General features: G+C 41.0%; 1 protein-coding gene across 3 annotated transcripts in view; it reads left to right on the top strand.

The window, feature by feature from the left end:
* Positions 1-15,224, top strand: part of ATP10B (ATPase phospholipid transporting 10B (putative)) — a 396,833-nt gene that overhangs the window by 95,597 nt on the left and 286,012 nt on the right. For 2 of the 3 annotated variants that reach the window (XM_019506483.1, XM_019506482.1), the window contains exon 2: positions 8,573-8,657. The exons of the other annotated variant lie outside the window; for it this stretch is intronic. The gene's annotated coding sequence lies outside the window, so the exon portion shown is untranslated. The remainder of the gene's footprint in view (positions 1-8,572; positions 8,658-15,224) is intronic. 3 annotated transcript variants of the gene reach the window in all.

Below are 15,224 nucleotides of genomic sequence, written 5' to 3'. Positions count from 1 at the left end.
AAGGGACAGGCAGCCCCCACAGCCAAGAGCCAGGGGCTCTGTCTGGGTGGCAGAACACTGGGCTCCATCTGGGTGGCAGTCTCTGAGGTGCCAGATGGGGGGGCCGCAGACCCCGAGGGGACCCTCGGGGTGCAGCGAGTGCCCATCCACAGCATGCTGCTGGTAGGCAGGCTGGGCATGAGTCTGCATGCAAGCAGGCTTGCAAGCAGGGCCTCGGGCCCTCCCGCGCACACTCCTGCACAAACTCCATGCTAACTCACACACCGGCAGACAAGCGTGCCTGTTTGCGCAGCCTGTTCGCGCAGCTCTGGTCATGTGGTCATGTGGCTCCCTGGGGGGCTGGGTGAAGTAGGGGCCTTGGCAGGGGGTATTGGGGGAGTGGGGGCGCAGTGGGCTTTCACCCGTGTGTCTCTTGCCGCTCCCAGGGCCTAACTGAGGCTTCTTTGCTGTTGGCGGGCCCTTTTGCTTGGGTCTGAAATGTCTTGAATCCAACCTTTACTCAGCATGCTGAAAACCCCTTTATTTGCATGGTATTTATGGGAGATGAGTAGGAAGGTGCCCACGGGGAGGATGCCTGGCAGAAGACTAGGAAGTTACCTGTGAAATGAGTGCATTATTATTTTTGCCCAAGTGATTTAGGAACAAATTCACTTTGGCTTCAATGGAAGTTTAGGAAGATTTTTATAACCTTCTGTCCTCTTACATTTTATGTAAAAATGAAGTACAAATATAATGACCAAATACAGTAATTCTGCACAAACAGGATTGTTCAACTCCTGTAACCAAAAGTCAAAAGAATCCCATAGACATAATCTTACATTATTATAGTGTAACATTTCCACAATAGTGAAGGTATTAAGTATATTCAAACCTTTTCCTCCAATGTTCTTTTGCAAGAGACTGTGATTCAAAATATTGTTGTCAAAGTTCTCTTCTTGCAGCTTTTAGAAATGGCAAAGCTACTTAAAAGCTCTACCTATGTTCAGATTTTTGTAAGTCTAGCAGTAGTTCTTCAACTTTTGTCATTGTGACATTAATTAAAATGAACAAACTTCAGCCCATCCAACCTCTGGGAGGACTGACCAGTGTTTATTACAAATCACAGTAATTGCATTATCTTTTTTGACTGCCTTTCTGGCTGAAGGTTCACAGTCTATTAGCACTAAGTTTTAAAAAAGAAAATGGGGAACTTGGACCTGAATCTTAATTCCAGCCTTACTTATTGCATGACAGGATGTGATTTGTTAAAAATATAAATTAGTTCTCACTGTGTAAATTTCACCACTTTCTAATCTTTCCCTCTAATTTCTATATTGATTTGAATTAATTGTCATTCAAGGACTCACAGTCTCTTCCTTGTGACCTTCTATCATACTTGATTTGAATTTTAACTGTTGGTTGTCTCTCTTTTTTTCAGCATCCATTACTATCTAGAGTGAAAATGTTTGTAGGGTAGGAGTAGTTGAGTTGAACACGCTTTCTAAGTCTCATCGTTTGGAATACCTTATTTTAAAAAATTATGTTTTGATAGAATTGGGTTAAAAAAAGAATAAATATTATGTAGTCACTGGGCTCTGGAACTGGTCTGGTTTAGGCATGTAATAGCCAATTCCAGGCATTGACCATAGGCTTCTTGAGTGACCACAGAGAAATCTCTTAAGGTGCATGCATCGAGGCTGCTCCGACGCGCTGTAATTACAGTGTGTTGGAGCGGACTCAATTAATCAAGTCTGCTGGAGCATGGTACTTACTGCACTCCTGCATCACAGTATCAGCATCCTCACACTGAAAAATGGTGGTGGGGGTACTTTAACTAAAGCTCATTTAATGAGTTCTAAGAACTGCTCTAATTAAAGCCCCCAATCCTGGCCTCCCGGAGCTCATGTATAAATGTCCTTAGGCCAAGTCTGCACCACCACCCCTTGGGCCAGCCTGAAGCTCTGCAATAAGAAACAAGCCCTGCCTTCTTGCTCTTACTTGACATATACTCAAGCCCAGCAACTTAGCAGACTAGATGGGTTATCAGGGTCCTAAACACACAGCCCAGTGCCCCTCTCTGGGACTAGGACTGTAAATCATTTACTCTGTCAAACTGTCACCGGGCATGGAAAAGTGAGAGGGGAAAGGGTGGCTTGTTCCTTGTCAGTGGTCTTATGCTTGGCAGGGAAGTGGAATGAACATAGCCTTAATATCTCTCCCTCCCTACTCAATTTTCTACTTATACAGATCAAAAATGTTTCTTCTCCCGCCCAATTCCACAGTATCTCTCCAAGTTTTCCTGGTGAGTAATGTATTTATTTTTATGGTGTGCATTGCCTAGTATAACAAAGTCTTGATTTTTGCTGCGTTCTCCAGACCATAATGCCATAAAACATTATTTCTTAATAGCAGGGACAGTAGTCTTATGGTAGTCTTATTACTAGACTTCTAATAACTAAGGCCTAACTTATGTGAGATGGTCTCATATTATGGATACAATAGGGAGCTAAGAGTCCTACAGTTAATGATTATATAACAAGTCACCTTTGCTTTCCTGTGCCTTCATTTTCCTTCTTGAAATGGTGTTAATACCAAGAGAAGATAGGTGCTTGTGTGAGCACTAGCATTTAAATGGTATCAGATCTTTGGAGAAATTGTGCTATGGAGTCCAAGAGATATCCAGGAATACAGAATCGGTTCTGTATTATAAACCATAAATACTTAATGAGCGCACAATATAATCTAACTGAAATAGTGAGACTGGAACAGATATTTACTCTTTTTATAATTTAACACATTTTATAGAATGTAACCAAGGCTTTAGATTAACTTCTTCTTTCCTGTATAATGTGTTTTTTGCTTTCAGTCACTATTCTGTAGTCCCCCTCCCCATTTATAAGAGACTTGTACAAAAACTAAATACTGTGCTTACTTACTGGCAAATAACTTGTTGTGTGTGTTGGGTTTTTTTAAGTATATAATGTTGCTGATGAGCAAAAAGGTAAACTTTATTGAAGAGGCAAGGGAAAGCATAAGAGGTACTAAATAGAAAGGTAAAGGAACTATATCTGAATTCAAATTTAAAAAGTACACGTGATAAATTTAAAACAAACTGGACAAATTGGGTGTGTACTTGGTCTGTATTAATTGTTACCTTCCCAAAACTGTTCTTTTGTGTCTAATAGGCAGATCTAGGCAAAAATTATCTTGGACTGGAATTTTGACTCGTCTTTTGTTGCTTTGTTGAAAATGGATTTTGCTATATCTCAAGGGACTGAGGGGGCTGAACTTAAAAAAAATATATTCTTTTTTTTTAATCTTCCCACTGTTCCTGGGGGTTCTAAGTTCCCACAGCACACTTCATCATGTATGAAATGTCTACATGATCTTGGGTCTCTATAAATTTCGAACCAGCACTTTGGGACTGTCTTGCCAGAGTGAATTTCAAAAGTAGGGCATCCAAGAAATTGCCTATAACAGGGATACAGAATCAGTTATTTATTCTGAGCCATAAATACTTAATGAGTGCATAAGATAGTCCAACTGAAATATAGTGAAACTGTAATTGAGATTTACTCTTTGTCTACTTAGCTGATATAGTCAGAACTGTGAAGGACAAGAATAAGTGATCAGAACAGCATGCTCTTGTACCATGACAATGTTAAGAGTTCTTTAGCGATAGCTGCTGGGGCCCACAATTAACTTAGTCATAGTCCATTTTTCAGTTATTACAGACTTCCAATTAGAGTAATTTACCATGTGTGATTTGTTTTCAGCCTTTTGATTCAGAGTTAATTTAATCCTGTGGCTTTTGGGACCAGTGATAAGGTGTTAATGCTAGTATCTCCCACTGCTAGACTGCCAGTTTGTTTGCTCTTGAGACAGATGACCAATCATTTGAAATGACTGGCTGAAAGTGTTCCTTCCAATTATCTGAGTGACTGACAATCCAATAAAGGATTATACATAAAAACATCGTTACTTACATATAAATCAGATTGATCAGCAAACATGGAAATGTATTTGATTCTCTCTCTCTCTCTCTCTCAGCTGATGTACACAAATAATCCATAAATGTGATTTATTAGTCCCACTTGTCTTATCTCGTATGATAAAACTATAATCAATAACAGCTATGACTCTTTCGTACAGGAGATTTATAGACCTTGGGCATAGTGTAATAGCCAACATGCACATAAAAATCAGTACAAGATGCCTTTACTTTTTATACTCAAGTGTCCTTGAGGCACAGCAGCTAAACTGGATTTCAGATCACAAAATAGAGATAAACAGGATTATAATAATCCTAAATCAAAGAATCAGGGGGAAAAAGAATAATGGATAGTATAATGACGACTCCAGTTTAAAGTGTAAAGTGATTGATTCTTCTTTACTGTGTGCAGAGGGTAACTTTTTAGTAATGTAAACATGTCTATATTGTCAATTTTGAAAACTAACCACTGCTTTCTGTATTGCTTTACTCTTGTACTGTAGACTCTATTGCTTATCATTTGAAATGGACAAAAAGGGAAAATGGAAGTTGAATATGATGAGCTTAATATGATTATATATGTCAAAAAGTGTGCTTCAAAAAGTCATTGCATGCCTAGTTCTGCATGTATTAACTATATACCATACATCTCCAGTATATTTTTTCCTTTTTTACTCAACCTTTTGAAAATTGCACAAGATATGCAAATTCCAGAACTAGGTTTTGTTTATCACAAATAAGACAAAATCAGTAAAAGCTCTGTAGTTATATTAATAACTTTCTTACAAAAATAAACAATAATATTGTGAATGTGTGCATGTCCATATTTTACCCTAACTGAATGTAAAATACTTTTAGTACCATTAGGATTAATGGCTAAGTTTATGCCAGTTTCCCCAAGGAAGAATGGGTAGTTCTTTTTCTGACTTGTGCTTCCAAAAATAAATTTAAAAAAATCATTAGCCCTTTTGGTTGCAAAAATAAGCTTTTTAAATTAGGAACAAAATAGAGTGCAAATAGATAGATATTTGCCCAAGTCTAAACAAACCTGAAACAATAGCACTGGGAATTATAATTTGTGCCTGCTCATCTCAAGGTTGTGATAACTCTGAAGTCGAATGGCAGTCTATATAAAAAGATTAAGTAGTTACATTGGCAGCTAAATCATGCAAGGGGAACAGACAGTCATGATCAGACCTCTTGCATTGTATCCAGAGAGACTTTCTTGTTGCATTTGTTTCCCAAACTGCTTCTGACTGGGTGCTTCAGTCTTCTACTAAGGAAGACATTTTATGCTTTCTCTCAGAGATGGCTATTCTAGAACTCAAACAATTAAAAATCAGTGGCAAAATATCACCTACAGAGATGTAGCCCAGAGCAGGACTTACTATTCATTTGTTGATATGATGTTATACTGTAACCTGAAGTCTCATTTTGACTCCTTAAATAGGAGATCACTTTGTGGAAGGAGTTTAGAAGAATGCTATTAGATTTTCCACTTTGACCTGTTTTGATAGGCTGTTGACAAAATAGTGTTAAAGTAATCCCTCTGATTTATGGATTATTTGTGTCCAGTAGCAAATACAGAGAATCGGCGGCACTTCATCTGTATCTGATTATAGTTAAATCTCCAGAGTGAGGAACACCATTTTAAATATCCTCATTTTTAAAGGCATTTATAATCTGATCTATGGAATTATACTCTTGAGCTGCAATGAAGCTATTAGTTGGATAATTGTTAAAATTTAAAGATAGGATTTCTCCCAGAAATGCTGTATGTGAACTTATTTGATGTATGCAAATAAAAATTTTCAGCAGATGAAAGTCATAATAAGTGACTGTATCAAAATTTTCAGCAGATGAAAGTCATAATAAGTGACTGTATCTAACCTTCTGCTATTTTCAAGGCTTGAATAATGAAGTCAGGATTACCAGGGGATTCTAGATCATTAATAAATGAACTATTATATTAAGTCACTAATCAAGCAAATCAGATACTTTGTTTTCTTTTAACACGTTACCATAATTATTCATAATAGCATATACGGAATATTTCATTTCATTTGGATCAATGGACTTTTTTTTCTCATGCCACAAATGCATTAGCTTATTTAAATTTCTCTTTTTATCATTCTGCTTTGTAAATATTTTTTTCTTTGGATACCTATAAACATACAGTTCCAAAAATCTTTGCTTTTTAAAAATTGATTATACAGGTTGAATGTAATTAACATCTTCAGTTGATTCAAGTTTTACTTTTTGAAAGAGGCCCATTTAGTTGAGATTTAGCTATTATTTCTCTGGTGGTTTAAATGAGGAGATAAAAAAAAACAATCCCACCCTCCCCACACCCCCAATTCCCATTCGTATGCAATGGTACAGATAGTATTATGCTACTCATTTCAGAATGCAGATCTGCATATATGAATGTCCCTTTTTGTTTCTGCATGCTTCAGTCAGCTGTCAGAGATAGTAATCAACGTTGACATTTGCATTACCATCATATAGGTTTTGGGGCCAACCATCCAGGGAGATGAATGCATACAGATCACTCCTATCAGAATAAGTGTGTGTCTACACAACAAAATGAAGGTGTAATCTTAGCACAAGCATGTACTAGCATGCTTGTGCTGGCTGAATTTAACTAATCTAGGTAGCACAGGTAATAGCAGAGGAGATAGGGCTGCATGGGTTTTATCCTACCGTAGCAAATAAGGCATGAACCCAGGGAGACACAAGATTTTTTTATTGGGAGAGATGTCAGACAAATTAGGGCATTTTGTACCTGAAAGCTTACCTAGCATCTCCCCAACTATAAAGCTGGGCCAGTAAAAAATATTACCTCACCTCACAAATCTTGGTCCTTGGGTATTCCAGACCATCACAGCTACAACATTACTCTGAACCAAGGTCTCTAGTTAGATTGAGCTAACATAGCCATGCCAGCATGTGCATCGGCCATTCCTTCATTCTGCTTTCTAGACGTAACCTTTGTTTTAAGGAGTTTGCAGACTGAGGCAGACATCCTTGCATCTTTCTGCAAGGTGAATGTTTAAAGCCTACAAGATTTTAAATTTTGTAAATGAAAAGTTAAATTCTAGAGCCTGAAATGGCTGACTTCAGAAATGAAAAACTTGCCCGACTGAAGCAAACCAATCGAATTCAGGCCCTGTTTGTGTGGTCCAGTGAGATTTCCCAAGACCTACCTCTTTAGTCAGCTGTGGTTCATTCTAAGTGTGGAGTCTCATTAAAACTGTTTCACCAACTGAGACCCTTTGTTTCCAGAGAATATGCTAAAATTATGTGTTAACAATGAACTTAGTTAACTTCTATTCTGGGAGTTCTGCAACAGCTATCTGCTAAAAATGTTTGTGGGGAATTTTAGTTAAATTGTGTGGTGCTAAGTGCTCCTAACTGATACATTTTTGTTAGGCACAGTATTGATCCATGGACAGGATGATGACAGAGTTGCAGATTCTTAAAAATTGCTTCCTAGCTAATGAGCTGTAGGTGGGGTGGAATGGCACCACATGATGTACAAAATGCAAAAACTTGACTAGCCTCAACTGAAAGCAAGATTTAAAAAAGCCCAGGGATCCAGAAAAAAAATTGCATTAAAACTTAAGATCCTTGATGCTATTGTCTTGCCATGTAAGAGCAGCTGTTCTTTAAACCAGCCCCTCAGTTTGGCTGTTTTGTTCAAATCTATATCTGACAGTTAATTACACTCCAAAGTGTACAAGAAAAACAGTTTGCATCCAAGTGCCCAAGAAGTGCCATACAGAGGACAAGAAAAAGTTATCTTCTCTGATGGACTTTTCGAGAACACACGGCATTGTTCTGAGAGAAGGCCCTGGAGATTAAACACAGAGGTACAGACATTTAAACAGTTTTCTGTTAAGCCATGCAGTTTAGATAAGTAGCGAACAGAACACACATTCACCCTTTGGTGGGGAGGGAGGCACAGCTTAGACCAGGTTCCACCAGTTTTAAACCAATCTGAGTGCCAAACTTCTGTTCTGTTATGGGTAATGATCAGTTACTGATCACTTTTACCATAAAAATTGTAATGTCCATACCTGGCCAGAGGGAAAAGTGCCAGCGTCTTGTAAAGATTTCGAATTGCTGGTAATGTTTCCTTACAAAATGAAGTGTTTAATCTAGAGGGGTCTGTTATCCAATATGTATCCCAACTGCTTGCTTTGTTTTGGTCGATTCCTCTGGCATCGTATGTTTATGGCAAATTCTGTCAAGTACTGTACTAAATCCATTGGTGTAGAGTACGAGTAAAAATGTCTGTCAGTGAATTCTATGACTACAGCTGATTTCTTGAGACACTCAAGGGAAGGGGAACATTTCACTTTAAGCATCTGTCTGTTGTTGTTGGCATCTGGCAGGCCACGTGCCTATTGCTGGTAATAAAGAAGATGCAAACATCCTGCTTGATATGTAGAATTCTCTCCCTAGTTAGCGCCAAGCTTTCATTTGTACCAGCTGTCACTGAATTTAGTAATAATGATTTGGCTTAAATGGACTGGTGATTGCTACCTGCCAGGGAAATAGCTGTAAAAGCTGTAAAGTATTTATTGCCCTTACTTTTAGTCTTTTTTTCTAGTCTTCATTGTGGTCAAATCTGAGGTCATCTTGAGTCCCAGGTCTCTGGCAGGCCTGAAAAGAGGTGCTGGAGGTGAGTCTGTAGCAACCTTATTGGTGAACTCATAATTCTGGAGTACCTTAGTGGATTTCGGTGGACAGGTACAGTCAATCCCATCCTTACTACAAGCTGTTGCCATTGCAACCTGGACAATTCCTTTCTGTCCTGGTGCTGCTCCTTGCAATCAGGAAGCTTATGTCCATTTGAATGAAAAAACATTACCATTCTTGGTGTATGGGCAATATTTGCAGGCCGGGCCTTGCCTCCTCCTCCTCCTCCTCCTTCCATTTATTTAGGGGCAGAGGTGTGGGGCAAGCCTGAGCAGAGCCTGGAAAATTTAGGGAGTACTCTTGTGAGCAGTACTCACGCAAGTACTTGAAAGGTTAGCTTCTTGTTTTGCTTTCTCTCAAACAGCCACAAAATGACTGCTAATGAGCTGTGCAGAGACCTGTGGTGGTGCTCTCTCTCTTAACTAAAGAGTTTGGGTTAGATACATTGAGAAGATACTCGAATCTGGCCCAATTCACAACATCATAATTTTAATATCCCATGTGAAGTAGGGATCCTGTGCTGGTTGATTGTCTCTTTGGAACTGGCTTTCCTTTCTGTCAAAAAGCTCCAGCTGGGTTTTCAAAGTGATTTAAAGGGCATGCAGCATCTGCTGACTTTCAGAATTCAATGGGAAATAGGTGCCAACTACCCTTGGAGTATTTCTCCTTTACCCCAGCAGCTGCTCAGAGGCAGGCAAGAGACTGCTCAAAGTCTCGAGAGTGGCTGCAGGAAGATGCCCCCAGTGTAGCTTTGCTGATATATTTCTAGCTTTGGAGCAGAAGCAGAAACTGGTGTGTAGAGCATGCTCTGCAGCATTTCTCTGAGGACACACCAAGGACATTGTATAGGCATACTCATGGGTGCTTTTAACAATCTCCACATGTACTGCTGATGCTATTAACCAGACTGTCAGCAGAGCTGATGGGAAGATTTCTTTGCTAACTTATTTCCTTGGATGACTGATTCTTTGTACTCTATTAAATGTGGAATAAAAATTTGAGGAATTTTATGTATACATAGTGTGCACAAGTATTTTAAAACTCCCTTGTAAGGGTCATCAAGTTATGGTTCAGTGCTGCCTGTCGGTCTTCTTTTGGAAATAACTTTTGATATTTATATTGTATCCCTCAGCAGATCTCAAGCCACTTAACACATACTGCTGAAAAGCAGTTGTCTCTGGGGTAGACTAGTATTGTTATTTGGCATTGTAAAACAAAACATACAATAATGTATGGCAAGGTATGGAGAATACTTGCCTAGTTTACACTACAGTAGAAATCTGAGGAGCCAGAACTAAACTTTCTCAAGAAGACCCAGTGAAATTTGAAGCTAGTTAACACTCTCATTCTTGGGTTTAAAATTGTATATCTGTAAAGGCCATCTATAACCAGGACCCAATTTTTCTCTTCCAAAAGGAATTTCCTCCAGAAACCTCTCTGATTTTGGCCAGTAGCTTCACTCAGGAAAGGTACCACCTATGGATCAATGGCTGCATTTCTTTGTAGCAATTTCAGTCTTTCAGTCATGTACTCACACAGACTGATCATGTTCAGCCTATGAAGTCTGCAAAGCCTGAGGTAGTGGGACTCTTTGTGCTCGCTATTTTTCCAAGATTATTGCATGACTGTTCAGTGTATCATTTAAAAAGAAATGCTACTTGCATTAGGTCTTGGAACCAGGAATGAATTATAATTTCCAGTAGAGTTATAACTCACCAGACTTGTCAGATAATACTAGCTATAGTTGGAATTAGTTATGTGCTCAGTAAAGAGTTTGTCCAAATTGCTTATGCTTCTACAAATGCAGCTACTCTTTGAGTCCTTTTCATCAGCTCTTCTGTATTCAAATGCTAGTAGCTATAACTCATTATCACTTGCTACTAAATTGCTTATTTTTTTCTTTTCCTCCCCTCCTAATGTGTGTCTCTTGACCCTACATTGCTTACAAAAGTACCTTATTGATGTTGTTCAGCTATAACAAAGTGATTAGTAGGATAAATTTTGAAAGTATCATGAGAAATTGGTTGCTCTAAATGGTTTTCTGAGAAGTGGATGAAGGGCACGTTTACACGTGCAATTAATGCACCTGAATTTTCTGCACCCCTGCATGCATCTGAATGTGTGCCTGTTGGGAGTAAATTTTCCTACTGACAGGAGCAGTTCAGTCTAGGGCTTCAGGAATGAGCCATGGACTGGCAGGGGCCACAGGGGCTGGTACTAATCTCCATGAGGCAGAGCAGAGCTGTTCCAGCTGCTGGGATGGGTTCTGATCTTCCTGTGGCTGGCAGGCAACATCCTGCCAAGCTGGGACAGGTTTCTCTGCCCCCTGTGGCCCCCTGCTGCCTAGACTGACTAAGAGAAATTTGCTCCCAGGCAGCATGCACTTAGGTGCATTAGTTTAATGCATCAATTTCTATTACCTGTATCTACTGCACAGTAATTGCTGTGCACATGTAGACAGTGTTGCTTGACTGCGCATTAAATTAGTCTTATGCATCATTTCATAGTGCTTAGGGTCAGAAGGGACCTAAATAGATCATCAGGTCTGACCGCAATGAGTGCTGGGGTCATACCACCCCAGCCAAATATTTGTCCCGCTTCCTCTTGAAGACCCACAAATCCTCTTGAAGACCCCCAATGCACAAAAAAGTGGCTCATATAGATACAACCAAAGAGTCCCTACCACTTACCAGGTTTGGTGGCTGTACAAGTAGGTTCAACAATGCATTTATGCCTAGTATGCAAACAGTGTAATTGCTCCTAGAGCTGTCATGCAGAGGACAAGTACACTTTCCATGTAGCCCCATGTTTTTGCATTTCACACATATCTGGTGAAGGGATGAGTTTTCAAGAGATTATTTTTAAATATAAGAAAGCTGTAGCTAAAGGGTTAAGTAATGTAAATTATAGCTGTATGTTTCTTCTGTTTGTTGCAATCTAGAATGGTGACCTAGGTGCTGTTATGTGTCTTACTACATGTGAAATTTAAGTCTCTGAAACCCTATCTCTGGATGTACTGTGTTGGAAAGGTTAATATGAATTTCGAAACTGATGCATGCTTTGGGGCTTTTCATGTTATTGCATTGAGCTCAGAGGTAAATTCATTGTGTTTTAGTACAATCCTTCAAACTTAAGGCTATACTGATTCTATTAAACAGTGTGTCATGGAAAGTTTTTTTTCAGTGGTTTCTAATACCTGTAATAAGTAAATTCAACAGACTCTGTCATGCCTTATCTTACTTTTTTTCTTGAATTCTTTACACATTACCATATATCATCTGAAAGGTAGTTAGTTTGCCCTCTACTGTCAAGCAAATTTCATATAATGGGGCATTCTGAAAAGTTCAATCAAATACTACTGTATAACTAGGGTAGTGGTTCTCAATCTTTTTAGACTCAACGCACCCCTCCATAACTTTTGTGAATTGAGGGGCACTCCATTTCAAAAACTAATTCATATATTATAGTACTTATACCCTTGCAGAAGGGCCAGGCAGGAGCAATCCAGAGCCTGCCCTTATCTGCTTATTTCCTCACAACAGGACCCTGCACCACTTCTGCCTGGTCCAGTGTGCTGGGATCAGAGCCCTGGGACCCTGTGCTACCCCCACACAGTCCTGTGTGCTGGGATCAGGGTCCCAAGACTCCATGCTATCTCCACAGGACTCTGTGTGTCAGGCTGGGGGCCCTGGGGGCTCACACTGTGTCCTCTATTCCCATGTGCAAGGATCGGACCCCGGGGCCTTGTGCCCCCTCCACCTGGCGGCATGTGCCAAGGTTTGACCCTGCACCATCCTGCAGGCTGGCTGTAGTACACAGAGCCACAGCCTGTAGGGATACCTATGGACCCAGGGAGGTGGGGGAAGGAGGAGGGGGTAGATGACAAGTTGCTGGGGGCCGGATCTTGCCAACAGTCTGGGAAGAATTTATGCTAGATGAGGTTGTATATAAAATGTCTCCCTTGTCGCACAAGAATTATTGTGCATTTACAATTTAAGCATTAAATCCTTACAGAATAATTTGGCCAAATGTAACAACACTTCTTGAAGTAATACCTTTTTGAGGTCTATATTATATTTGCATATTTTTGAATGTTGTCTTACGGCTTTTTTTTTTTGACCGCAGTGATGAAGATGTTTGTAGAATTTCAGTTCCTCTTTGTAACCTTTTACCAATATGTTCTTCTTATAATTCCTAATGGCTGAAAAGGCCGCCTATTAGGGAGATCACAACCATAGAAGTGAGTTTGTTTTGTGAAGCACTTATCAGCTACTCTTATACACCTTTCTTTTCCCAATGTATAAGCTTCTTTTCCCAACTATAATACTTTAAAACTGGCATATTCATGTGAGCAAAAATGACTATTCAGAGCACCTTTTAAATCTGAGTATCTACCCTGGAGAACAGCTGGCTAAGCTGTGTGACAGAGAGGATGCCCAATATTTTAGCTGCTATTTCATAAATATTCTGTGTACCCTGATCAAAAATTTAATGTGAAACACATTAAAACTTTGGCTCACATCCTTATCCCTGTAAACTGGGGAAAGGAAAACTCAGTCAAATTTTTGTTGGTCGTTATCCTGTAAAATTGCAACAATTGCTCCTGTTTTTGCCTATGCTGTCCAATAAGGTTTTCATAACATGCTGGCAAAAATATGTTGACTTGCTAATGATCTGTGCCTATTAGAAATAGTTTTTCCAACTGCCGTAGGAAGAAGAATGGAATATAGGACATTAGGAGGCCAAGTGTGAGCGATGTGACAGCAATTATAAGCAACATGCACAGAATAGATGGAATTGAAAAATAGCAACTGAGTAACTTGTTGAATAAAGGTCACTAATTATATTTACCCAGAAAAAAGTTTCGTTAAAAAAATATCAGTTTGATGCTCAGTATCATGCTAATGGCTGTTCTGCACTAATGAAAAAAATATTTCTAAAGCCTTCTATTGTCCCATGATGCTATCATTCTTTCTCCTCACTATTTATTTTAGCTATGGTGTGCACTCTACCTGCAGTTCCTAAGATAAGCTTGATCAATCTATTCCTATTGTTTTTAAAGCAAAGCACTCCCTCCTGTATGCACACCCTCTCTGAGAGCTTTGTCAGTGATACAATCTCCGATTCAAATTCATCAACTTTTGAGAAGTTGTCTAATTCCCAAGTGAAGGCCAGTTAGTGCCCTGGCTTTGGTTCACCTTGTAGGCACTGCACTAGGAAAGATGGGGTTCCTAGCCGTTGGACAAACGTTTGCTGTTGGTTTTGGGGGGTTGAGGGATTGAGCTCCAGTTTGGAGCAGTTGTGTGTCCACAGCCACTCTCTCCTACCTCTCCCTCATCCCCACTCTTGCAGCTCCAGTACTCTCTCCAGAATGGGAGAGGGGGAAAGGAAGCAGAGGGAGTTCAGGCTGGGGTTTGTCCAGTCTGCACTGGAGGGTGGGGTGGATGGATTGGAGTCCAGTCCTGCTCCCAGCCAATGCTGACACAAGATAATGAAGGCACTCCACTTTGGAGCACCTTCATCTGAAACCTCGTGTAATGAAGGTTCAGACTGTCACATGATTAGACACTTTTAAAGCACTCTGTATCTGTGCTTTTCTATAAGGGTACAAGTATAGAGCAGTTCATGGGTCCAATCATGCAATAAATGGTCATTTCTGTCTGTGCCCGGTTCAATGTTCCCTCTAAGAGGCAGCAATCCATTAGCGCACCACCTCGGTCCAGCATGGGACACTTATCGAAGGGGGCTGGGGCCAGAGGCTGGGGGCTGGAGCTGGGGACCAGAGGCTGGAGCTGGGAGCCTGGAGCCAGAGGCCAGGGGCTGGAGCTGGGGGGTCAGGGGCTGAAGCCTGGGGCCGGGGGCCAGGGGCTGGAGCTGGGGGACCAGGGGCTGGGGCCGGAGCCTGACACGGGCTCCGCTGGCTCCAGGGAAGTGCTCCACTCCCCCACATCAGGGCCAGGGAGTAGAGCACTCCCCCAGAGCTGGCAGAACCCGCGCCAGCCACCCACCCCAGCCTGCCTTGCCTCACCTTGGGGAGGAGCTGCTGCCTGCCCCGAGTGAGGGTCCGCCAGTTCCGGGACACTGCAGGACATTCCCCTGGAGGCCATGCCAGGGAGCAGAGCAGTGTCCCGGAGCCAGCAGAGCCTCATTGGGGCAGGTAGCAGCTCCTCCCCAAGGTGAGGCAAAGCAGGGATGGAGGCTGGCGCGGGTGGCTGGCACAGGCTCCGCCAGCTCCGGGGGAGTGCTCCACTCCCCAGCCCTGATGCAGGGGATCAGAGCACTTCCCCAGAGCCTGCATAGCATGTGTAGCCTCTCCTGGTACGCAGCCTTGAAATGGCTGCACTTTTAGTGCACGCATGCACCTTAGAGGGAACGTTGGCCGTGTGATACAGCACATCTGTCCTTGGTTAATCTTTCTTTTCCTTTACCATATTCCTCTTTCCCTTATTAGAGTTCTCAGCTTAGCCTCTATTCTCCTTTCAAGACCTTTTCTTCAGGTGAGAAGAAAAGTTGCATCAGAGTCATGTAGAAAGCAGGAGCAAAACTGGCA

The sequence above is a fragment of the Gavialis gangeticus genome, unplaced genomic scaffold (assembly GCF_001723915.1).
Source record: "Gavialis gangeticus isolate Ggan-Ray unplaced genomic scaffold, GavGan_comp1, whole genome shotgun sequence".
NCBI lineage: Eukaryota > Metazoa > Chordata > Crocodylia > Gavialidae > Gavialis > Gavialis gangeticus.
The sequence above is the reverse complement of the archived record's forward strand: the minus strand, read 5'-3'. Positions and strand labels throughout refer to the sequence as shown.